The 25,991-nt window shown below is 36.2% G+C and overlaps 1 protein-coding gene across 2 annotated transcripts in view; it reads left to right on the top strand.

Annotated features, from left to right (window-relative positions):
- SLC38A4 (solute carrier family 38 member 4) overlaps positions 1-25,991 on the top strand; it is a 67,680-nt gene that overhangs the window by 1,674 nt on the left and 40,015 nt on the right. Inside the window, exon 1 of one of the 2 annotated variants that reach the window (XM_019653095.1) lies at positions 5,560-5,639. The exons of the other annotated variant lie outside the window; for it this stretch is intronic. The gene's annotated coding sequence lies outside the window, so the exon portion shown is untranslated. Of the gene's footprint in view, positions 1-5,559; positions 5,640-25,991 lie in introns of those variants that run through there. 2 annotated transcript variants of the gene reach the window in all.

Genomic DNA, 25,991 nt, shown 5'->3' with positions numbered 1-25,991 from the left:
GAGAAGAAGTGAAGGGGTGCCTGCGGCCATGGAGCCTTAAGCAAATCAGAGCCAGGCGCCTCTCATAGCCTCCCCGTCGGCCGGTGCCCCATCCCCCAAGGCTCCTAGACCTGCTTTTTTTGTTACTCACACGGGAGAGGTGCAGCTTAGCACCCTTAAGGGAAGAAGGAAGCTGCCAGGCCTTCACCGTGGATGGCCTGTTTCCCAGTTTCCTGTATTTGCTTTTCTTATACCTATATTCACCTGTATTTGCTTCCAGGCAGCGCAGATAATCATTATGACTAAATTGTCTTATGTTGTAAAGAGAGCATCCTACACCTAAAGCACAATTTCCAGGGCCTGGTAGTTAGCTAGGGCTATAGCTTGCGTTTGTTTCAGCTTTGGTTATAACCTTTTGTAGACCTTAATATTTTTGGAGGGTGAATTGGGTAAATTAGACCATATTTTCCCACCACCCCCCTCCCCAATGCAATCAAGTCTCTCAAGAGGCTGTGAGCTTGGTGAACTCCCTCACATGGACCATAAGAAGTGTGTGTGAGAGTGTGTGTATGTGTGTGTGTGTGTGTGTGTGTGTGTGTGTGTGTGTGTGTGTGAGAGAGAGAGAGAGAGAGAGAGAGAGAGAGAGAGCTTCTCAAATTCAAACAAATGAAGCTACAGAAAAATCAATATTCTGGTTAGAAGTTTATAAAGACAGAGACACTTAAGAAAAATATCTGATCTTCCCAAATTACTTAATACCATATGTGTTCAGAGACAGGAAGCTTCTAACTGGGCTGATTTTATTACGAATATCGAAAAGCAGGAAGACTGGCATAAGGAGATAAATAACTTTCCAGGTTGCAGGGATAGGAAGTGAGCTCTGCTGACAGAGTACACAGTATTCTGTGCTCCAGGAGCCTAGTCTTACTACATTAATGATCGTAGTGGCTTATATATATACCGGGAGGTGCCAAAAAAATGTATACTAGTGGACACTTTGGTCAACGTTGTTCAAGCAGTAGTTCACCATAATCAGAAATGTCTGGACCCTGACGGTAACCCCTTTGAGCACCTCTTGTAACTGCAGAAGTCAATGTGACTTATATTCATCTTTTGTTATTGGTATATATTGAATATTAGAATTTTAATACAGTTTTCCTTTCTTAAAACATGTATACATTTTTTGGCACCCTCTGCGTGTGTGTGTGTATGTGTATATGTGTGTATGTATGTATATATATATATGTGTGTGTGTGTATATATATATATATATATTATATATATATATATTACTAAGTGCTTCTTTTATGTAAACATTTACTTTCATAATGACCTTGTGAGATAGATTCCATTATTATACCCATTTTACAGATCGGGAAATGGAGGTACACAGTGTGGGGAACATACATCTTTGGAAGTTCTATTTGGGCATTAATTATTCTTAAATATACATGAACAATTCTCTTTCACTTTGTACTTTATCATGGGCAGAACTGGACAAGGGACTTCTAGGGACCTAAAGCTGACTATCTTGGTCTATTACAGACTAATCGTATCCTAAGAAAGCCAACGACATAATCATGCATCTAAAGCCTGAATCTTTGCAGCTCCAGGTCTGGATTTTTTTTTTAACAAGTGACATTGGAGAAATGTATAGTATAACTGTGGTTACCTGTCAGTTATCAAGTGCTGAGAGCAAGCATAATATTGGGTTGTCAGAAAAGTCATGACGTATTTTTTCTATGTTTTTCATTGCAAAAATGGGTCATGACTTTTCCGACAACCCAATAAATATAGTAGCTTCTGTGTTAAATGTTTTTCTCCTTTCATGTCATTGCCTTTGTTTACTTTCTTCAGTGTTTTTCAGGCATCTATTTCTTTTTCTCCCCTTATCTTGGTACCGACTTCCTAATATTTTCTAACTATTTTAAAAAACTTAACCCCCTCTTCTTTTTACTTTTTAATATCCAAAGCAATGGTTTCTATAAAAGTCAAAGGTTTCATGGATTTAATGACTAGTTACATATTTTTAATATATATCAACATAATTATACGAATTTTTAAAATGTGCTTCCATGTATCATCTGAAATCATCTTGCATGTCACTACTGCCCTGATGAATCTTGTAGGAAGGATGGGCACAGGGCAGAGACAAAAGAAAGGAGGACTCTCTAAGTCAGACTTTGAGCTAAACCCTATGTGAATCACATTTAATCTTCACATAATACTCCATGCTATCAGTGTTTGTTATATCCATTTTAGGAGGAAATTGAAGCTCAGAGAAATTAAGGACAGAGCCAAGGATCACACAGCTAATAAGTGACAGTGCTGGCATCAGAACGATGTCCCTCCTATGCCAAAGTTCCTGCTTCCAATAAAGACAGCAGTAGGAGAAAGACTGCTAGGAGAACACAAAAACTTAAGGAAAGAAGAGACTTAGAAATGTGTTACACAACAGAATAGGATATGAGAGATGGGAGAACGGAAAAAACAAGTCATTTTCATGTGACTGCTAATCTTCCTCTGGTCTTCCTCCCACTATTTTTGTAATGACTTAATTCCATTCATTCATTCCACAAACAATAATTGAGTATCATTATATTCCAGAAACTGTATTAAGGAGTTTCTTTTATCCTTGTCTCCATAACACCTACCATAGTCATGGGCAAATACTAAGTGTTCAAGAAATGTTTGTTAAATAAATGAGTTAGTCTAGTGGGGAGAAGAATAAATAAGCAGTTGCACTAACAGTATGTTAAGGGCTAGGGAAAAATCAGACCTGAGCACTGTGCCACTGAAGCTGGCTTAGAAAAGGGGTCAGAGAACATTTCAAGATGAGGTGATGCCTGAGCTAGGTTTTGAAGCAGAAATAAAAGTTAGCCAGGCAAGCAAATGAAGGAAGTGGGAGAGGATTCTCAGCAGAGAGAACAGTGTTAACAGAGAAAGGAGAAGGTGGGAGCCACTGTGGGAATATGGGAGTTCAGTATGGAGGAAGTGGAGCAAGGGAGGAGGCTAGGAATGGGGTGTCGTCTAGGAGGTCCCTGCCCTTTCTCTCTGCAAGCGTCCCACAGTTTCTGCCCCTCCCTTGAAGTTCAGAAGTGAATTGTGCTAATAGGGAAGAACGGGACTGAACACAGTTAAGTCCTCAGTACATGGTCAATAGGTTCTGCAACTTAAAGCAACATGACATATAACAAAACCAAGTTTTCCATAAGCTAATTGATATAAACAAGAGTTAAGGTTCTCCAAAACAACGTTGAAAGAAATGACATTATTCAAGGATCTGCTGTACAGGAATTAGCAATACATTTTATTATTTTATCATTTCATTATGGTCCTATAAGAGAAAACTATAGTTATTTAGACTTCTTGTAATGCTAGTGTTTTGAAACCTATGCTCAAATGGAAAGACTAGATGTTGTCGTTCACTGCATGTGAAAACCAAATTATTTTTCTGGTTTTCAAGGGAATATTCTATTTCAGCATAGGTACAATCTACACAATCATGAAAAAGACTTCCAAACAAATGCTCTTTTGTATTTTTCTTGGGAGGTAGCCAGGGGAGGGAGAGGATTTCTCTCCTTATTTTATTTTTTTGTGGTTTATTTTAGCATGTTATAGAGGAGTCAGGAAGTAAAAATGTATTTTAAAAAATAAAGTGAGATGGAGAATGGAATAACAGTAAGGAATGTCACCCTCCTATCTCAAAAGTAGATGTTTATGCCAGTTAAGATTCTGGCTTTTGATAATAGACTTTGAAAACTTAAGTCCCAATGTCTCTTCATTTTTTAGAAATCTTTTATACCAATTTTTCACTTCCAGGCTCAGAGATCTGCATGGCTTGTCACCATTTTCATACCTGTAAAATACTCTTAGTCATATTGTTATTAGGAAAGGAATTCAAAGGGTAAATGAAATCTACAAAACCCAATTTCAGTTAATAGGTTAAATCTTCCACTTTTTAGCATTATGTCCTTGGGCAATTTTCTTAATATTTCTGAGCTTCAATCTCTTCATCTATAAAATCAGGATCATAATAGCATCTACCTCATGAGATTGTTATGAGGGTTAAAGAGTTAACACATGTAAAATGCTTAGACTAATTAATGCCTGATACCTAGTAAGTACTCAATATGTGATAGCTGTTATTATTCATGTTATTACTTCTGCCATCCACAGCATTATTTGAAATGTTAACATATGTCTGTACTAAATGTTCTTTGATAATACGTTTTCCCCTAACTGTCATAACCAAAATAAAGGAAACAGAAGAGAGGAAATGAAAAAAAGGGCTAAATAATACTTATGTAGGACAGTCCAGCCCAAAATAATGTCATTCCCTCTACTACGAGATGGAAATGTTCCCTTATTTCCTGTTGGCTATTTGCCCCTATTGCCCCTGATAAATCTAATGTGTATTCAACATTAAAATGCACATCATCTCCAGTTTCCTTGTTCTCTCTTATTTTTGTCCCTTTTGGTCACTGCTGTCACCCTACTGCCTCACATAGTATGTGGCATAAACAAATACTCATGCATGTTCCTTTTCCCTTTTTTTTTCTAACAATATTTATTCTTCAACTAAAGACTTTTTCATTGCAATATTAAAGGCTCTTGCAAAGTGAATTTGTGTATCATTTATGATCAATAAAGATTTTTAAATTAAATTACTTAAATCAGAGTGCATTGTTGCACATGATTAAGCATGCAGGATTGGGAGTCAGGGCGTGTGGATATAATCCTAGAGCCATCACAGAGTTGGCTTCTGGGATTCAGATCTTGGCTGTATCACTTGGACTTCCTGGGATCAAGTTTTGGCTCTCCCACATTCTATCTGAGTGACCTTGAGCAAGTCACTTAACCTGACTGCTTCATTCTCTTCATCTGTAAAATGAAGGAAACCATTCCTATTTCATAAGGATTTCATGAGGATTAAATGAGTTAATATGTGTAAAGCATTTAGATTCATATTTGGCACTTTGTAAGCATCAGAGGTATTTGTTAAACAGTTTTTTAAAACCCTAATTTTCCAATTAGATCCAATAATAGTACCCACCTTATAGAATTGGTCCAATGACACGGCGTGGCATATAATAAACACTCAAAAATGTGACTTATTACTATTGCTACTATTGCACATCTTTATTTCTATTTCCTGCTGTGAGGAGTTGGGCCCTGACGTAGCCTTTCCGTTTTCGGGTCCATTGAAAGTCTTATTGATTCTATCTTACGTTTCACGCCTAATTTTGTCTACCCACCCTGTGTTTGTCCTGTCATTTCGCCTTGCGTCATTGGTGCCTTTTACATTGCATACTGTTCAGGGCAAGGACTTTGCTCTTTGTTTTGGCATAATTTTATAACATTGGGTACACTCACGGTACTATAAAAATGTTAAAGAAGAAAAAGAAAAAAGATGTAACTCACCACGAGGCCTCTTTGGCTGACAGCTGGTTGGGCTGCTGTTCTGTTTGCAGTGTTGGTACTCCTGCCCAGCAGCATCTCCGGTGGTGGCTGGTGGCTTGTGGCTCCTGGCTCTAGGGTGACGCGTGCGTCCTGCCGGCTGCCGGGCGTGCGCGGGGCTCGGGGAGCATGAGCTGGGTCGCGGCGAGCAGGGAGGACTGCGGGAGGCCAACGCCTGGGGGACACAGCACCGTTCACAGGTTTGCCCGTTTTTGCTATGACTTGGCTGAGAGACCAGGCGAGTGAATGAGATGAACGTGGAAGGAGATGTAGCAAAGAACTGAAAAAAGAGGGGAGAGAGAGGGATTCATTAAGGGAAGCGACTGTAGTGTGGCCCTTTCTGTTTTAAGGCACGTCGCCTGCATGGCTACACATGCTGTGGTCTTATTTTCTGGAATGTTTCCGTATGGGGGGAATGTGATATATGGATGCAGAGTGTTCTTGTAAACTATATGACCACACTGACCTTGATTGTTAAAGTGATCTAACTAAAAGGGCTCGTGTTTCAAGCTTCACGGTGTGAATGCCTGAAAAGCAATCAAGTGGTTCAGAGCACTACATAAATGGAGCGATTTTACTCGAGTCCTGAGAACACATTTCGTCACTATTTTATTCATTCTTGCCTTTTGAAGCAATTCTTTAGTAACAGCACACTTAAAAATATATATCTGACACTTTGGTTGGTATGTGTTGCTGTGCTATATTTATACCCCTGAGCCGAGGAGTCCATACTGTTGGTTGACATATATATTTAACTTTTTTATTTTGAAGTAATTCTAGATTCACAGGAAATTGCAAAAGGTAACACAGAGAGGCCCCATATACCTTTCACCCAGTTTCTTCCCATAGTTACTCAGACATAATTTTCTGACCCTATCAACACCAGCAAATTGACATTGATACAGCATGTGTGCATAGTTTCTATGTCAATTCGTCACATGCAGAGATTTGTGCAGTCACCACTATAACCCAGATAGAGAACTTCCACTGCCACAAAGGTCTCCTTGGGCTACTCATAGTCACAGCCACCTCCTTCTCCCTACTTCTGAAAACCAGATGTTTTCGATCTCCATACTTTTATCATTCTGAGAATTTTATATAAATGAAATCATACTGTATGTGATCTTTTTGAGACTGATTTTTTTTCATTCAGCCTAATGCTCTTGAGATCCATTCAAGCTGTTGTATCAATAATTGGGTCCTTACTATTGCCAAGTGGTATTCTAGTTGTTTGACTCCACTTAGTAGAATGGATTTTTCTCTCAATTGATACACTTATTTAGAACGTTCGCGCTGAGGCCGCTTGGTGAGATAAAAAGTGAGAGGACAAAAGCTGAATAAGTATTTCTCTTCAAAATGACATGTGTGTGTGTGTGTGTGATAGGGCAAAAGGATGTGTAAAGCACATCATCATTTACAACAGAGGCCATGGGAGAATTGGAAAGGAGAAAAGGAATAGGACAGAGAAAAGTATGGATTTAGGCATTAAGGTATAAGATCTGGCACCTTTCAAAATTTCCACAGCCGTATGATAATGTGTTCTGTGACTTTACTTTTAGTTAAGACAATGCAGATTCCCTGAAACTAATAAAAACAATGCCTCTGCCATAGGGAATTCTTTGCCAGCCTATGCTTGGTCACATAGCTCGGGGACAGAGGCATGGCTGGAAATGACAGCAAGTGGCTGCCAGTCAGTTTGACACAGGTCAGAGAGAGTCAGAACAGTATCTTTAGCCCTAGGGCAACTCTCAAGGGTCCAGAGACGGTCAGTGTTATCCTAGTCTGTCCTCTCACCCCACCTGCTAGTGGGAGAAGTCTCTCCCAGAGGTGGCTTAAGTCACGTTGGAAAATGAGAATGTTATCCTTCACCTGAATGCTTACAAGCAGGCGAAACCTGGACACTGGTGGCTGTAACTAGCTAAGGGGAGTGTATCACTACTGAGAAAGAAGTACCTTGAAGAGTTTGGTGCAAACCTTCCCTTTCGTGAGGAGCGTCCATTGGAGAGCTCTCCCTCCCCTCCCCCCACCCTCACCGCCCCAGAGGAGAGAACAAAATATCTACTACCATCTGCAAGTGTAAATACCCCTTTGAGTTTTTAGCATTTCACCTTTTGGGCTTTCAGAGACCTATTGTCAGTTCACGAAATAACATAAGCTATCAGTGTAGAGCCCTGACTAGCCCCAAGTCTAACTGAAGGCACTGCCCTGTCTCCATTTTAATGATCTGTTATCAAACAATATTTCTGATTCCAAACCCTGCCAGAGGATGGAGGGGAGTAGGGGTTGCTGGTTCCAAAGCCTAAACATGTAAAGGACCAACATAGCTGAAATAGCTTATAATTCCTTTTATAGGCAGATTGGCTTGTGCTGTCTCTATGATTAATTTTGTGTAAACATTAGATAGCTCACGTCACTTTGCAGGCTGTTTTCATGGGTTCTATCGCCTGTGTGTGGACTGTGAGGCCTCACAGCATGTGGGAGGACAGATAACTCAGCTGGGTAATCTTGAGGGACTGAACACTTTGCTGTAAATCAGGAAACTGAACAAAAGGCCCACTGAATTTTGTTTACCTCTCTGATATTATGCTGCTTACTTATCTGACTAATGATGACAGTTACGGGGCAGGGGTGGGAGGGGGTGATAGGAAATGTAAACGCATAGACCATGGTTTTTAACATTGCAGGCATTGTTTTTTTAAGGGATGGTGGGAAGGTTTGTTTGGGGTTTTTTTGAACTTTTTCTTAAAAGAGAAGAAATGGAGTTTTTCTGAAAGAAAAGTAAAATAGACACATGTCATGTACTATATTAACATAGAAAAAAAATCAAGTATTAGCTGTACAATTGCTTTCAAACAATTTTATAATACTATAGCAGTATCCACACTTGGAAGAACGAAACCAAATATAATGTTTTACATTATTTTTTATACCATAATTTCATAAAGTTTAAACTCCTTAAACTGACAGTCAAGGTCAGCCTCAGCCAGACTCTCCACAAACATTCTATTTGAGATAAAGCAGACTCCAGTCATTTTGGTATTACTGGGGCCAAACTTCTGACCCCATTTCTCCTGATTGGAACCCCCTCCTGTCTCTGAAGTCATATCATTATTCCTCGAGAAACCTGCTCTATTTGACCCAGCTCTCATGCTGAGCTCTCCAGTTGACTTCCATATGTCTTAAAGATGGTGATCTTCTTAGGAATAGTGTCCAACACAAAGGAGGAACCCAATGGTGATGGAATATCATTAGGAAACCGGGCTCTGCAGTCAGGCACGGGGATGTAAATCCTGGCTCAGCTACTGTTTCACTAGCTTCGGTCTGCCGGTGAGTTACTCAATCTTTTTGAGTGTCAGTTGCCTCACTTGTAAAATGGGGATAATATTAAAACCTACCCAAAGGCGAAGGTACTGATTTGATACATGTGGAAGTGCTTGGCACAGTGCTGGGCTATCATGAATATGATTATTATTAATGAGAATTGTTTAAAAAAATGAGATGTCAGACTCTACAAAATTAACAGAATTATGGTCTGAGTGGAGGATGCAGACCACAAAACTTGATTGATTGTTTAGGCTTCTCTATGTCTCTCAATCCTAATTGCTGTCATAAGAAGAGACACTGTACCTCTGTGCTAATCAACCAGGATGAGAGAATCTCCAGTTTCCCACCCACTGAGATTGGACACCAACAGATTGAAACAGAATGATTTCTTCTTAGATCTCATAGAAATATGTGTGGGTTGGCACAGATTTTATTTTTGGGAAGACGTAATCAAATGATGGATGAATTTCTATAAAGAAGGGAACAAATACTAGATATTGGCTTCAAAGAGTAATTAAAATAGCCTCACAATGAGTCATCTATCATTGAAGCTCTTTGCAAATACAACCTGTAGCCTTAGAAAAGTGAAAATTTCAACTACTTAACTGGTTGTTTGATCTACAAATACAAAATTATTAGGTTTTCTGATATTTCCCTACAAAGTGGTTGATATTTCACTAAAGCATGGTTTAAATCAAATCAAGGTCATAAACGTTAGTGCTTTTTTGGTTAAATAAGCCCCGTTTGTGTTTTGAATTACAGATCTAAAATTGATTGTTTAGACCATAGCATGCAATTACAAAAAGAACAGCAATTCTTTAAATAAATAACAAGGTAGGATGGGTTTGGGATAAGGGATGCAATCACAGATTCTGATTTTATCCTGTCGTGAGGCCACCTTTTTGTTAATTAAGTACTAATGGCACTTTGTTAAGTAATAATTACTTTGTTAAGTGGTTGAAGCTTTATGGGTGCTAGAGTTTCAAAATAACAACCCCCCAAAGGTGTCCTCAAAAATTAGGTGAGGCACACATGCACATGGACATATATATATATATATATATATATATATATATATATATATATATATATATTTCACAAGCACAAAAGAAGAAAATTCTGCTTAAAAGTCTCACTTGTCTAGCTAAGGATATGGAAAACCTCTTTGTGACATGTGACATAATTAGGGAATGCAGTGTTCTGGTTAAGAGGAAATGATACCTGCCATGGATTGTCAATTTTCAAATACTTAGAATACAGCAAGATCCATTTTAAAATTAAAATTTTATTGAACATAATTTAATCTTTCAATGTTTCAGAGTGCCTTAGGTTCATCATTGTTAACTTCAACTGTAATAGAAAACTCAAAAGTGCTAGTTTAATGGAAATTTCTGGTTGGCTGAAGGAATTTATAGGACCTTCCTTCTGCTGCTTTCAAACTTTTGGGAGGAATATCAAGAAAAATATATGTAGCAGTTTTAAAGTAGGAAGCTTAAACTTTTTCAATATGGAAAATTTCTAACATACTTCAAAGTAGAGAACAGTGTAATATTCTTCGCCCAACTTTAACAATGATCAAATCTTGTCTGTTGTATTTCATCTACACGCACACCTTCTGTCCCGCGCTACTCTACCGCAATCATTACTAGCTTATTTCCAAGCAAATCCAAGTCATCATATAATTTGATCCACACATGATTCAGTATGTATTGCAAAAAGATAAAGAAGTCTTTAAGAATAACTAAAATATTATCCCACCTTAAGTAAACCAACATTTCCTTAATATTATCAAATTTCCAGGCAGTGTTCAAATATTTCTGATTGTCTCCCTCTTTTGTTTTACCCTTAGTTCGTTTGAATCCGAATCCAAATAGGGTTCACACACTCATTGGTTGATATGTCTCTTAAGTCTGTCTTAATCCCTGTGTTCAACCATACCTCATCTTTTCATTCTCCTTTTACAGTTTACTTGATGAAGAAAACAAGTCATGTTTCCTAAAGAATTTCCCATATCCTGAATTTTGTTGATGTATACAACATTTAAAATGTCATCCTCAAACTCCAGTATTCTGCTTCTTCAATCTCATAACATTGTTTCTCTTTTAAAGAAAAGTTGCACCTTGTTGTCATTCTTTTCCCTGTTTCCCTGAGGATCCTCCAGGCTACATTTTGCCCAATTTTGCCCAAATATCCCTTCTCTTAAGTAAATCTTCCATGATTTACTTAACACTTTTTCCTGATCAAACCTGGCTGACCTGGACTGCCCTTTCAATCAGGTTTCAAAATATGTTCTGGTCTACTCACCAGGTGCTTGCTCAACTTTCTCTAACATTGCAAGATGTCACAAGTGAACAGTAGGGGTTGTTTGGATTTTAACAATTGTGCCACATGACCACTTTTTAAAACGTACTTTTGTTACTGGTATACACAGATCTATTAACTAGGAAATTATATATTTGGTATTTGCTTTAAATTAATGGGAGAGGAGGGGTGGTAGTTTAGATATAATAAAATGGCCATGGTTAATAATTGTTGAAGCTAGATGATGCATATGTGAGGCTTCACTATATTATTCCATCTAAATGTGTATAAATTTGAAACTTTTTATAATAAATAAAAAATGAAATGTACCATTCTACCTAAGCTAAGTAATGAAACATTTCATTTTGAGGGTCTATGGTGTAATACTTTTGCCAAGGATCATCAAAAAATCATGTCTAATGTATGATGCACTTGCTTTTCTCATTTTGTGAGTCTGGTTAGCCTAAAAACAATTCAGTTTTAAAGCAAAAAAAAAAAAACCCAAAAACAAAAAAACACCCAGCATATAAACAATATTTATGTTAAATATTATTTTATATTATTATATTTTTATTGTTTTATATTAAGTATTTAATATATGGGGAAATGGTTTGGATTGATTGAAAATATGAGTCATGTACAGTCTGGGTAATATAATCAATAATGTTGTAAATATATTTAGGGGGCCAGATGGACTCATGTCTTGTTAGGGAGACCACTTCAAAGACAGTGTAGAGGCCAGACCACAGCACTGTATTTCTGAAGCTGATGTTGAATGATATTGTATGTCAACTATAATTATATATACATATAGTCATGGGATGTGGAGTAGAGTGTGGGAATGGAGTCAATGGAATTGTAATAGATAAGTATGATATCGGGGGTGGGAGGGCAGTGGTTGGAGGAGGGGGGTTGTTACTTTGTGAGGGGTGTAAAGGATAATTATTGCATTGCTCTATACACCTGAAACTAATAATAAAAAAATTTAAAAAAAGAAAATATGAGTCATGCAGAGATGCTTCATAGGTTTTGGGATTTGCCTAAGCTGCCTTTCTTAAGGCTCTAGTGTGACAAAACTCGTTGACATGCCCCTGTAGTCCACTAATAACAGCTAACAAAAGACTCCTAGAAGAAGCCTTTATTATCCCATAAGAAAAGATGCTAGGATGAACTATGAAACTCACACTTACAAGCTTCCCCTGCTACTATGTCAGATGAACATGCAGATCCTACTTTCCAAGGTGAAAGTGAACAGTAAACCTTTCCAAAATACCTACCAGCTTTTAACTTTAGTCTGATTTCTCTGTATTCTGTTCAGCTATTGAAAAGATAAGAGAATTTAATACCCAATGTTTACACTAGCCATATATACTAGAAAATACTTTTTTAAAGGAGCTTTCACCTTTATTAATGTAACTTTCTATTACTTCATTAGTATTATATTTCAATAATTTATTTAATAGTAATTAATTTTTTACTGCAATTAGCTATGCAACAGCAAAATTTAAGACTCTAGAAACATTTCCTGAGCAAAAGGTGAGAAGCTGAAGTTTAATTGTATCTATTATCACCAATTTAAAATATGTAATAATGTCACTGGTGATATTTTTACTTTTCTGAGTGTAAACATATTTTACAGATTCACGCAGGCTTGGCTCCAACCCGGTACACCATATCTTCCCCATAAACTGTTAAGTTACTTCACCTGGAATTCTCCTATCATGGACTTTTTGGGAATTTGGTCCTATCAACAGAGGAGAGTTTATTCTATACATAGATTCCCCTAATTCCTCTGAGCTGTTAGTTCCTACATAGTCACTTTTAAAATTTTTGATCAAAATTGAAATAAAAAGCCAGTTGGTACCCTTTGTAATTCTTTCAATAAAACTAACGTTATGTATGTATATATTTCTGAGTTTCTAGATTTGTAAATATTTTGTTTTGCTAAAAAATTAGAAAAACAATTCAGTAACCCATATGAGTACATTTGTTTTACTCCTCTATTCTTCACCAAAATTAACTGACGAAAATAAATGAAGGCAACACACTTTTGAATAGGGATAATAAGGAAATAGTCAAGTGTGGTGGGATAGTCAAATTCCATGGGATTTAAGCCGCCAAACATACCAAATATTGAGGCCAAAAGAAGACCCAGTCACCTGCCCATCTGACACTAAAGCACAGATTATTTTCTACAATAAAAATAGAAGAAATGTTTCATACTTTTTCTTTAGAAATAAGTATAGAGTGGTTTTGTTTCAGATTCTTTAAGGTTCACTTGAACAAATAAACTATAAACATATTCATAAAATATCAAGCAACATTAAAATAAAGCATAATATTTACAAATCATGTTTTTTTTTATAAAATGACACTCATTAACCCAAATTCTTACATTGCTATGGTTGTGTATTCTTTGCCAGAGTCACCATTATGCATCCAAATACACTACAACCTTGAGATTATTTTTTGTAAATAACAAGTACTCAGAAATATTCTAAATATTTAGAAATATTCATATGGTTTCATATGAAACATTTCTATTTTGCAGAATCTAATCTGTACCTTTACAACTAACATATTTTTGTATGTTTCTTTAAAAAAAAAAAGTTCTCCTTATCTTAGAAACACATACATGCTTTGTGTTGTAGTGGTTGCTATGGCAAGTCCTTACATTTTATTGAATACCAGACCAGAGTAAACAGACATTGCAGCCGACCAAGGTCATCCTGGAGGCATCAAGACTGTGTCAGCATTCCTGTTATATATATATATTTTTTTTCAGGGTTTCCTATGTATTTAACGTTCGCTTCATAACAAGTTAACACAAGGCAATGAATGGAAATGTCTATGATGTGGCTGAGTATTTTAAGGGGCCCACTAAAGGAAGCCATTTCTCATGGGGATCTGTGAATACTGCAAATAACAAAAGTTTGGGGACCATTCCAGGAATGTTTGCCAGTAGGCCAAGGTATTAAATTTTCCACCTTGTTTTCAGCCAAGAATGAGGAATGACATTTTTGAATTGGGGGTTTGGTTAATATATGATAATTATTCTTCTGAATCAAAAATAGTATACTGTTTAAGAGTAAGTTCTCATGAAAATATTAAGTACTTAGGCTTTTTATGTGGTTCACTGATTTAAAAATATACATACAACCAACAACAACACTTAATATTATGTAGTTCTTACTAAATCTCAGGCTGTGTTCTAAGCTCTTTACATGTATTATCTCACTTGCAGGAAAGTAATAAAGAATACACATGCCTTCTTTACTTAGGTACTTTTCTGTGCAAAAATAAGGAAAGAAGGAAGGAAGGAAGGAAAGAAGGAAGGAAGGAAGGAAGAAATGAAGGAAGGAAGGAAGGAAGGAAGGAAGGAAGGAGGGAAGGGGAGAAGGAAGGAATGGAGTAATAGAATAAAAAATAAAAAGTGGTCTTAATTTGCCAGTCTACTCAAGATACAAAAATGAAGGCCAACTCCATGACTCATAGAGCTATACAGAGAGAGTGAGATATGTACCTTCTAACCACGTAGAATCTTAAAATTTTATTTTCCCCCCAAATCTACTCAATACAAGAATAATATCGCATGTACATTTTATGTCAATTACTTTCAAATAATTTAAGCAATCACAACATAAAATAACTAAGCATGATTAGATAATCATACAAAGCTTTGAAAGAAAATTTTTTCTTAAATATTTTAAGTGAAAACTCATGTGACACAAAGCTATGTGACCTCATCTATTCCTGCACACTGAAAATCTCTCTCTCTCTCTCTCTCTCTCTCTCTCTCTCTCTCTCTCTCTCATAGAGAGAGAGAGAGAGAGAGAGAGAGAGAGAGAGAGAGAGAGATTTTTTTATATACATACATACATACATACATACATAGGGTGCCAAAAAATGTAAACACATTTTAAGAAAGGAAAAACTATTAAAATTGTAATATTCAGTAGATACCAATAACAAAAGATGAATACAAGTCATGTTTGACTTCTCCAATTATAAAAGGTGCTCAGAGTGGTTACATTCAGCATCTAGGTGCTTCTGATTACGGCAAACTACTGCTTGAGTAACGTTGACCAGTGTCCACTTTTATACTGCTCAAGCAGTAGTTCGCCGTAATCAGAAGTATCTAGGAAAATATATATATATATTTCTCACTGATATATCTAAATATTTGTGATAACATGCATAGAAACTGAGTACTTTTATGTGCTGAAATCCTAGGGGGAAAAGAATAAACAGAGCCTCAAAATTTTCACTATAACTGGGGTAATTTAGCTCTTTGAGGTAATCAAAAGGAAGTTTCTTTGTTGAGATGACATCTAAAAATGTTTTACCTTTTAGCCACATATTTATAAATCCTTATATTAGTGTAATAAAAATAACTTATACTGGCTATTAAGGAAATATTTAAATAGTGTTTCTTGTGACCAAAGCACAACCAAAAAGCAGTGAATAAAATCCTAGAGAGTCTTTCAACAACTCACTGCAGCTCTATTTTGTATTGCAGTTCTTGCTCCTTTTGATTCTTTTTGTAATTGGGCATGGGAGTGATAAAAATCTTGTTTACTTAATGTTTGCCCCAGGAAAACCAGTCTAGATGACTATATATTGGACAATGAATAATTTGGCAGACAGGTATTATTATCCTACCACCAAATAGTGCTACTGATTTTTAAAAACCCTAAATTTACCTTATAAAAATTAAACTGCGTTGTTGAGACCATGGAGTCTGGATAGGTACTAAGCCTAAAGACATTTATGTTTATGTAATAAATATACTTCAATATTATTCTGTTTAGGAGGAAAATAGGGACTTATTCATGTCAGTATATTTACACTCATGTGAGCACAACTCAATATGTCAACAACTGGAAGCCAACTGTTTGAAAGGGAAAGAGATGGACAGACACCAGAGTGGACATCACCAACTTCCATCAACATTACATTTATCCCATTTGTACCCAAACTACCTAATAAATAAAAAACCAAACAAAAAACCAAAAACAAACCAACCAAAAAAAACCCTGGCGTATTTCTCAAATAGTATAAGAATATCTTATAAGAATACTGAAGTTTTTAAATTAATGTTATTTATTTATTTCTATAAAGCTTTCTATTTGAAAATACCTGTATATGTGTTTTCTCATTTCTAAATCTTAAAGAAAGAATCAAGCTGGACCTAATAAAGGATTTAACAATGCAGACTTTCAGACATCAACTCAAATTCTAAGCAACCTTATCCAGGTTAACCTCAAGTTAATGAGAAGTAGCATATATGCATGCTTGTAAGACTTCCTTGTATTTAAGAGATATAAAGATGGAAGATGCCCTTCAATTATGGGGTCCTGTTTAATCAAAAAGCTGCCTCACTCATTCATTCCTATTGTCAATCAACTATGATTAGTCCAACATTACGTGGCTGGCCAATTTGAGAATGAGTACTAAAATGTCCAGCAGTCTCAAACCCTAGAGTGTAAGCAAAATGTAGGTAACTTACTTTGGCATTTGGAAAATGTGTCTTGGTACATCTTTGAGTCTTCATGTTTTGTCAATCTCACTGAAAAGAAAAATAACCCATAGAAAGTCCAACGAACCCTCCAAAATCTACCAGTACATTTGCATGTTTAAACACTGACTCTGAGGACAGGTTCAGAGGTAAATATGTACCATGGTCCTGTTCAGCTTCACAGGTTGGTTAATGTTAAACAAACACATATTGCAAACCATGTCTCATTACACGGTTGTTTTCTGAGATTCCATGGGTCAGGGTCAAAATCTGTCGTTTTCTAGCTTTTCTACCGCACTAATCAATAGTTTCACAAATGAAAATAACGGTCTAATGAACAGTGACAATTCACTTCCAAAGCAAAAGGTGTTGAAACTAATTTAATTCTATGACCAATTTTGCTGTCATATTGCCCTTATGAATGAATGGTAATAAAAATACCTTTTATGTTTATCATGCTTAAATATCCATGATGTCATTTAACCCTCACCATCATTTTGTATAATGGTATTTATTAGACCCAGTTTTAAAGATAAAACTGAGTTCCAGAATATTTACCTGATTTCAATTACTCAACAAAGACTTATGAAATAGGTACCATATTAGGTTTTGAAGTTGGAGTCAATTCTGTAAATACATACATGAAATACTAAATACTTAAATAATGTTTATTATGTGCCAGAAATTCTTCTAAATGCTCTATAAATATTAATGTAGTTAATCCTCATAACAGCAGTGTGAAGTTAGCACTATCATTATCTTCTCTTTATAGATAAAGAAACTGAGGCACGGAGATGGCAAACAATTTTCCCAAAGTCAGACAGCTAATAAGTGACAGGAATCAGACTTAAGTCTAGGTAGTTGAGCTCCAGAATCTATAAGCTGACCTCATGCCATCCTGAATAAGAAACAGTGTCTGCTCCTGAGGACTTCAAAATCTAGACGGGCAGACCTCTAGACAAAATATGTTAGCTCAGCATGTAAGCACAACAGCAAAGCTTGTAGCCCAGAGGAGGGAGAGATGAACTCTTAGCTAAAGCCTCTCAGCCCGTAGGCAGCAGAATGGGGATCACATCTGTGTACTTGAATTTGAACTCCAGTGTGCTCTCTATGTCATATAGCAGCCCCAGCTTTGATAAAAGAATTTGGAATTTCAGTTAGAAAACAACAATGCACCTATAGGAGCACAGCACATTTTACCCTTTTACCAAAGGGTAAAAGCTGAGCTTTGAATAAGAAAAAAAACACCTCTGGTTCCTAATAGACTTAAATGTAGACATAGATACAGGTATGCAGATCTCTCTCTCCCCATATGCAACATATAATACATAATTTAATATATATGTAGATATTGACAGAACTCTTTGTGTATATCAAAGCTCCCGTTCTAAGTCTTGTGGCCAGTCAGGAAAAAAACAGCGAGATGTTTGCAAATTGAAGGGAAGCCAAAAGACGCAGAGACACTCCACCATATTTTGGGACACATAGTCAATGTTCAGTGACTACTAGCTAATGGAATGAATGCATGATTGACTGACTGCAAACAAGAAAGGGAAAGAAAAACGAAAGACTAAAGACAATTCATTCCATTGTTTGCCTTTTATTTTGATGAAAATTTTTATGAGGAGAATTAGTTAAATTGAAATGTTTGGCATCAGAATTTTATGATAACATATCAGAATTATTTGTCCAGCACATCTCTATTAGACAACCACTTTGCTATTTCTTTGAACACAATTTAAGTGTATCTACCACCTATTTACATTTCTAAGTTTTATAGTCCAAACAGTGGCAAAGGAGCTCCATCTAAAGAAAGACATAACTATTTTGCCAGTTTGACCTATAGTCGTATTTATAAGTGTATTTTTGGCACATAGTAGATCAGATCCTCAATAAATGAATGAATGAATGAAATTCACTTGCTCCTCCTCCCAATGGTCTTGTTTGGACCTAGGAATTATATATGCTTGATAAATGAGAAAAGGAAGTCCCAGAGAGTTTAGTTTACCAGATTGTGATCATTCTACAGCTAGTGAGTGATGGAGTTAGAACTTGTACCCAAATCTCTCAAATAGAAATCCATTGTGCTAAGTGTTAGCATACCAAAGGAAGAAGAACATATTCAGCCATTTAGAGCCTCTGGGTATCAGAAGATGTATTATCCATTAGAAGGGATAAATAGAGACAGTTTCAAGAGAAAAGAGTGAGCCCTCAGGCTTCCTCTGAAAAAGTTAGTGTTAAAATTCTTAAGCAAGGTTAAAAAAAATGCCCTCAGCCTTTTAAACTCTATCCAAGGGCACAAAATTATGTGCATCAATACAGTTGTCTCATGCACATGTGAAAATCACCCATCATTATAAAGCAAATACCAGTTTTCCAACTGTTAACTTATCACATTACAGTGGACATTATAAAAAAAGAATTAGAGACTACAGATGCTTGCAAATTAAGACTCAGTAAATTACTCATAATTGGGCATCAATCTTTACTTAGATGTATTTTAAAATAATTATGAAAAGTTTAAATATATTGAACTTTAGATTCTAATTTAAAAGTAATCTTCAAACATCTAGGAAGGACTAGAGAAAGAGTCAAGAATTTCTATCGTTGAAAATTCTTGTAAGTCTTGTAATTAGCTCCTTTTTCATATATTTTACATTATTTGAAGCAAAATTTCTCATGAGCCTGAACTTTTCTGGTCATAGTCACATTATGATACAACAATCCTGATAGTCCAAACACAAAGCAGAGCGCCCAGCCCGCATAAACACTCTCTCCAAGGACTCGACGCAGGCAAGAATTGCCTCCTGTTACCTTGGTGATTTTACTATTTACAGTATGTATTATCACAATTTCTAACAAAGCACATTTTCTTCACATATCTGAAATTTTGAGCTCTCTGTGGCATCATTGGGTGGGTCTTTATTATGAACTAATTTGAACTAAATAGAACAAAGAAAAGGCATGGCACTCAACCACCCTGTTATCCCACCAGTGACCTCTTCAGCTGTGCTTTTCAGCATTCCAGGAACACCAGGTGGCCAGGAGCTGCTGCTTTCTTCCTTGCTTCTGCTCATGCTGTCCCTCTAACATTCCATCTGCTCCCCACTCCATTGCTCCTGGCCAGCTCCTGTTTATTCTGTCAGTCTGAGCCTACCTGTCACCTTCCCCAGTAAGGCTTCCCTGTGCTTTTTAACCTGGGTTGGGTGCCACATTTCTACCCTTCAGTTCCCACAGGCATTTTACCCACCCATATGATAGCATTGTCACTTATTTAAGCAATGGGTTCCCTTGGGAGACCAAGGCTTCTTGAGAGCAAAGATTGTGTCTTATTTTTTTATTGTCTCGTTTGCATTAGCCCTTACCATAAAGGTTGGCACATAGGGGTTCAATAATATTTATTGAATGAATAAATGAAGATGACGCCTTATGCTACAATAGAAATTAACTATCTCAGAGCATTATGAAAAAAATATTCAGGCTCCAAATATATTCTAAAATCTCCATTCTTCTCAACAATATTTTGAGATCTAATACAGTGCTGATGGGGAAAAACAATCCATCCTTCCAGAACAAACTGGACATGTTTAATTTTATCTTGACTCTAAATAACTCATAAATGCTCTCAGAATTGAAGATGTTTTTAAAAAGTTAATTGTTGCTAGTGAAGCACCCAAAATATTCTTACTAAAAATAGAGATTTAGCTAGTGGTTTATGTCTGGGATTGAGTAACTACGTTATAAAACCTAAGAGAGGAACTTTTTGTTTTTGTTGCTTTTTTAATAACATTTTTTAAATAACACTGATTGTTTTTCTCAGAGTGAAAGTAATCTATACTTTTTAAAGTTTAATTGACAAATATAGATGAGAAAAAAAGATAAAAATGATCCACATTTCCACAATCTGGAAATAACCACTATTCATGTTTTGATATGTGTTCTTTCAGGCATTTTTTCTTTGCAAGTGTTTTTATATATTATATGCATAATTTAAAAAACAACCCAGGGATCCTATTACTATTAAATGTAGCATCTTGCTTTTAAAAACTTATTATAATTTTGCCATGCCCTTCTTATTCTTTGGATATTTTTTGAACATGTGATTGGTAATTACTGCTTAGTATTCCTGGAAGGCAGCTCTCTATAAGTGTGGACTGGCTCCTTGCATATGAGCATTCACTTTACCATCACACAAATGGCTCTTAGCATAAGAAGGAACTACTGCATTTTAATATAGGGCAGGACCCATTAATTAGAGTAATTATTAGAATGTTTGTTGTTGTAACCCTTAAATAAGTTCTAAAGAATTGTTTTGGAAGCACAGGTTGACTCAGTACCTTTAATAAAGACTTTCAGTCATTCAACATTTATACAGTACCTACTATGGTCTAGGCATGGCCTAAGATTATTCATGAAAAACAGACAAAAGAGATGGTTTACCACTCATCTGAACTGGCTGCCTGGACATACTTGAATCCATACCTGAACCTCCTAAAATATACCACCTGCCTGAATGTCCCTTCTCTCCTGAATGAGGTCAAGACATTCACTTTTTGTGAGTCAGCTTTCCTATATTTAAAGAAAGACTAGTGCTACCAACTTCATACCCAGCCTTCAAGGAATTAAAATTCCTAATTTACGCAACCCGAGAACAAACTGCTCAGTTAATCTTACCATGCTAACTCTTGTAGCAGAGGATGGTACATCAGTTACTCAGCACCCTGTGAGGGGCTCTGACTGCACCATGGCCCAATGGCCCAACCCTAGAGCTGCTTACAGCCCAGCAGGACAGAAGAGCACCCCAGGCAGAAACCTGCCTCCTCCTTTACTGAGGAGACATGACTCAGGGAATCCTTCTTTGTGGGCACCAAAAAGCCCATTCGGAAATGTTAATGTCCCTATCTATTATATATCTTAAATTCTTTGAAGAACACTTAGTGGTGGACATGCATTCATTATGTCCACATCCTGAATAGCATACTGAAAAGGCCAGCCTGCACATAACCTTTGTTATGAGAGACACTGATTTTCTTATAGCATAGTTTGTGCTATCACCTTTTAGGAGAGTCCTCTCCATTACAAATCCTGCTGAGTGTTTGTCTCCCTCTCTTGTCCCCTCTGTCATCTCAGTCTAGCCACTCAGCCTATTGGTTCAGAGCTCAAGAAACTGTTGGGCTCCAAATTCAAGCAAGATGACAGGTTTTCAGCATCCAAACACTGATGAAACTACAAAATCAAAATACAGACTTTGTTGCGGTAGGGAATGTGCTTTCAAGGGAAAGGGATGAGTGGGAATCCGGAAGACAGCAATGGAAATTAATGTACTGTGGCCCAAAAAGAACGTAATTTTTTAAATCATCAATTGCTATTATTGAATTAGAAAGGCTCAAATATGATGGAAGGAGAACTGACTCGGGGTGGTAAGCACACAACTTGATATATAGATGATGTATTACAGAATTGTACACCTGAAACCTATGTAACTTTACTAACCAGTGTCACCCCAATAAACTTTAATTAAAATAAAAAAAAGAAAGACAGTCAACTCAACCTAGCACTGTATTAATACTGCATTCCATACAAAGGACTTAAATTAACAAGGTGGTTTGGCTGTTTAGGAAGTGTTATAATTATCATTATAATTATACATCTCTCAGCAGTGGTATCTTCTCGAGCAGGCATTTCAAAGGGTAGGAGTCATTCTTTAAAGTAAGCTTAAAAGCTCTAATTTAATATTAAGAATTTCAATACATTATTTAAGTTGTATTCAGCCTTAAGCCTCACAGACCTTGTTTTCCTTCTTCACCATGATCTATCTGCTTAGGCAGAAGCCAGGAATGAACTTGTGATACTCTTTTCTCTGTGTCATTTTAAGAAATAATATGGGATCAAGAAATGAAATTGATCAGAAGGATTTGAGTTGCTTGAAAGGGGAAAGGCAGAGAACAAACTATCAACATGAGCTGTCTTCTGTTTTTGTTTTTGTTTTTTTGTCAGCTGAGGCTAAAAGGAATTTTCTATTTAGGACTGTAGCAAAGTCAGTATGTTTGTCAACCTGCACCAAACTTGTTTGCTAATTTTGCAACATAGTACTTGACTATTCCAACATTACCAGAATGCTCCATTGTATAACTGTAAAGGTGTTTAGGCTGGGGCTAAAGAGAGGAGGGTGCCATCAACTAAAAGCAATGTCCTCAGGACATGTCATTGCATTTTTCTTGGTCAGGGAAGTTTTTAGAAAGGACAAGATGGGCCTCCCCCAGAGGCCTGGGCTGGGAAGCTCTTTGGGGCCTCATATTCAGGAGGGTCCCAAATTTAGACTTTTTGATGGTATCATCAAATGAAGTTATTTATAAAGTCACTTGTATTGTTATGCATGTTAAGGTGTTATTTTGTTAAATAGGAACATTGAAAATGTACTCAATTTAGTAATCCTGTTTTGGAGTTTTAAAAATATATTTGGAGCCTCGAAAAATAGAAGTGGTCTAAGGCTCCATGACTATCTGAAAGGCTCTGCCTGAAAGGGAATTTTAAAAATTATTAATTTTTACTTCTACATTTACAATTAATTTAGTATGTGGCTCTTTTGGATAATATTCAAATTTATTTTCCTTTATTCCTTATTTTTTATTCTGTAAGTTGAGGTTAATAATTACATAACCATGAAGAGAGATACTTAGAGCATAGATAAGCTTTCATCACTCTGAAAGTGATGTAACACAAGTATGTAAGTACTCAACTCACATTCAAAATAACATGGAATTCTGCTATTTCAATGATTTAGGAAGATTTCTGTAATATTTTTGTACAGGTTTTCTTCTTTTTTTTTTTTTTCATGTATCCATAGTAAGATAAAATGAAGAATTTGGAGTGCCAAAGCATGACATAAAAAAAAAATCACTAATTCTCTTCATCACTGTAAGCTTGAACCCTAAAAGTGAGAGGATAAATTCTACGTTCGCATCTGTAGTCTTTTGTTTTTAGGAATGACTTGGTAGGTCAGACATTTACCTATAATACTATAAAAAATAGTTGGATGAATATAAGTGGTTTTTAAAAAATATTTAGAAGCACTAATATTGGCTATAAGATGAAGACAGATATAAAATGTTGGAACTTGATTTGCTTTATTAGATTTGCGTTTACAAATCTAAAGCCCGAAAATGATAAAAGCGAACTAAGTCTTTTTGGAGAATAAGGCATCATGAAAACAGTGTAATACAGAAAAGTTTAAAAGAAACAGAAGGAAAAAACAAACAAACAGGTAAATGACCTAATGGAAAACTGAAGTAGTAGCAAAGAAAAGCAACTGAATGCAGAGACAACGGCAATACAAAATTATTAATTTGGCTTCTTAGTTTTCTCTGTTTCTACCCATCTTCTTTCAATTTGGCTATAACCAGTTTCGATTTCCAAGTATTATTTTGTCCTATGACTAAAATTAGAAATTTGGGTACAGTCATGATGAGAACAAGAGGTTATCTTTCCCAGTGTCATTGCAAAATGCCATGATGGTCTGGCTAAAGGGATTCTTTTTTTCAATTGTTGACCAATTTTGACTCAATCCAGCTGGCACTTTCACTCCTATGACATTGTTGGAGGTAGAAATTTTAAACAAGATGATCAATGGTTTTTAAATATGGGCAAGAAAAATTCTACTTTAATGGATAGGTATGATATGAACCACTTAATTTATTTTGGGGCAACAATTTTGTGCTTTCAATAGAAAACATATTGAAATATACAATCCAGGACCTTCTCTGTACTATTTGAAAAAGATGGCCACAGACTGATGGAAGGGGTGCTGAAGTGCATGAGCTGTCGCCGTATAGTCTCTTTCTCTATGTAAAGAAAAATGAAGATTTTATTGGAAGTTTCTGTTTCTCATAGAATGATCACATAAAATTTATAGGCTGTATTGTTAGCTAGTGAAAGTGATACGGAAACAGTAGTACAAGAAAGGGTCAAACTACCATTGACCGCAATTGAAATCCTTTCCATCTGCCTTTTCTTCTGCCATCATTCTCAGACAGGCAAACTATTAGTCAGCCTCCTCGCATTCCTCCTTGTCCCGGCCTCCATCTCTATCCCATCATCCCATTTGCATTCTTTCCCTGCTGATTTTCTGCTTTTCTTTAGAAGCGTTCGAGAGGTCCTCATCACTAAAAATCTGGGTTTCCTAGACTTAATGCCTTTTACAGTCTGCACTATTACATTCTGTTCTGTTTTTCTCCAGGAAGTCTCTACTGCAGCCAGGCTGATTCTCTCTGTTGCCAGAATATGTTTTTAGCATGTCTGCGTTTTTCATCCGGGATGCCTCTCTCTTTCCTCTCTATCTACTGGAATCTCACCTGGACTTTAAATCCCTCCTCAAGGGCCATGGGCTCCCTGAAGCCCTGTTGGATGGCCTCAACCCCTGGGGACTCTTTTGGTGCCCTGGAGCATATTGTGCAATTCTGCTAACAGAAATCACATTACAGTCTGAAAAGCCACGTATCCCTTTTTATGTAGGCATATCTTCCCCCTGCAACCCTGCTGCGGCCCCCTCTACACCAAGTCTCATATACCTGTTCTTGGTGGCACTTATATGAATTCCTTATGTGAAGGATCAGTTAAAGTGTTTGTCCTGTCATTGCTCAGACTTGCTTCATTATTCACTACCCACATATTTTTCACTTTACTCATTTTGTAAAGTCTGTACATATTCTGGCCCATTACATCTTTCTACAGATACTTGAACCAAATTAGAGCCTAACTGAATATGTTGCATTTGCCATGTTTTCAAAAATCAAAAGAGCATAGACCTATTATCAAATGTACATAAAATTACATCATGGTATGATTTTTTAAAATATTCAGAACATGAAACTATAATGTTTAAGTCTGTATTTACCTTATGAAAGAAAGTTACTGTGAGTTAAGGCAAGACCAGATAGTACATTTTTTCATTAATTTTGGCATGTCTAAACACGTCAAATATTTAGGGAAATAACATTCAAACAATAAACAACTTCCTAAATTATTTTAACTTCTGTCAAATTAGTTTTCGTATATTTGATTTTTGAATAAAAAAATCCAGAAGGTTTTATAAGAATTTTGCAATTAGAGTAGTTTCAAAAGAAATATGATAAGACCCATCATAGATGTCTCTTATGAGTGCTTTTTATTTTTATCCAACATGTTAATTTACTATAATTATTTAGTAACACTTGAAGAACATCAGAATTATAGGGAAGCCAAAACTTTAAAATTTTAAAGAGGTAAAACTTCAGGTATTTATACATTTATCTCCATCCTATTTTATATGAAGATATCAGAGCATGCAATTCACATTTTGGAGTACATTTATTCTTTTTCAGTTGACCCATTATCAAATGAAATTTTACTAGGATACAAGTATTTAAGTTTC

The sequence above is a fragment of the Hipposideros armiger genome, unplaced genomic scaffold (assembly GCF_001890085.2).
Source record: "Hipposideros armiger isolate ML-2016 unplaced genomic scaffold, ASM189008v1 scaffold_194, whole genome shotgun sequence".
Taxonomy (NCBI): Eukaryota; Metazoa; Chordata; class Mammalia; order Chiroptera; family Hipposideridae; genus Hipposideros; species Hipposideros armiger.
Note: the sequence above shows the minus strand (reverse complement) of the source record. Positions and strands in the feature narration are given on the sequence as shown.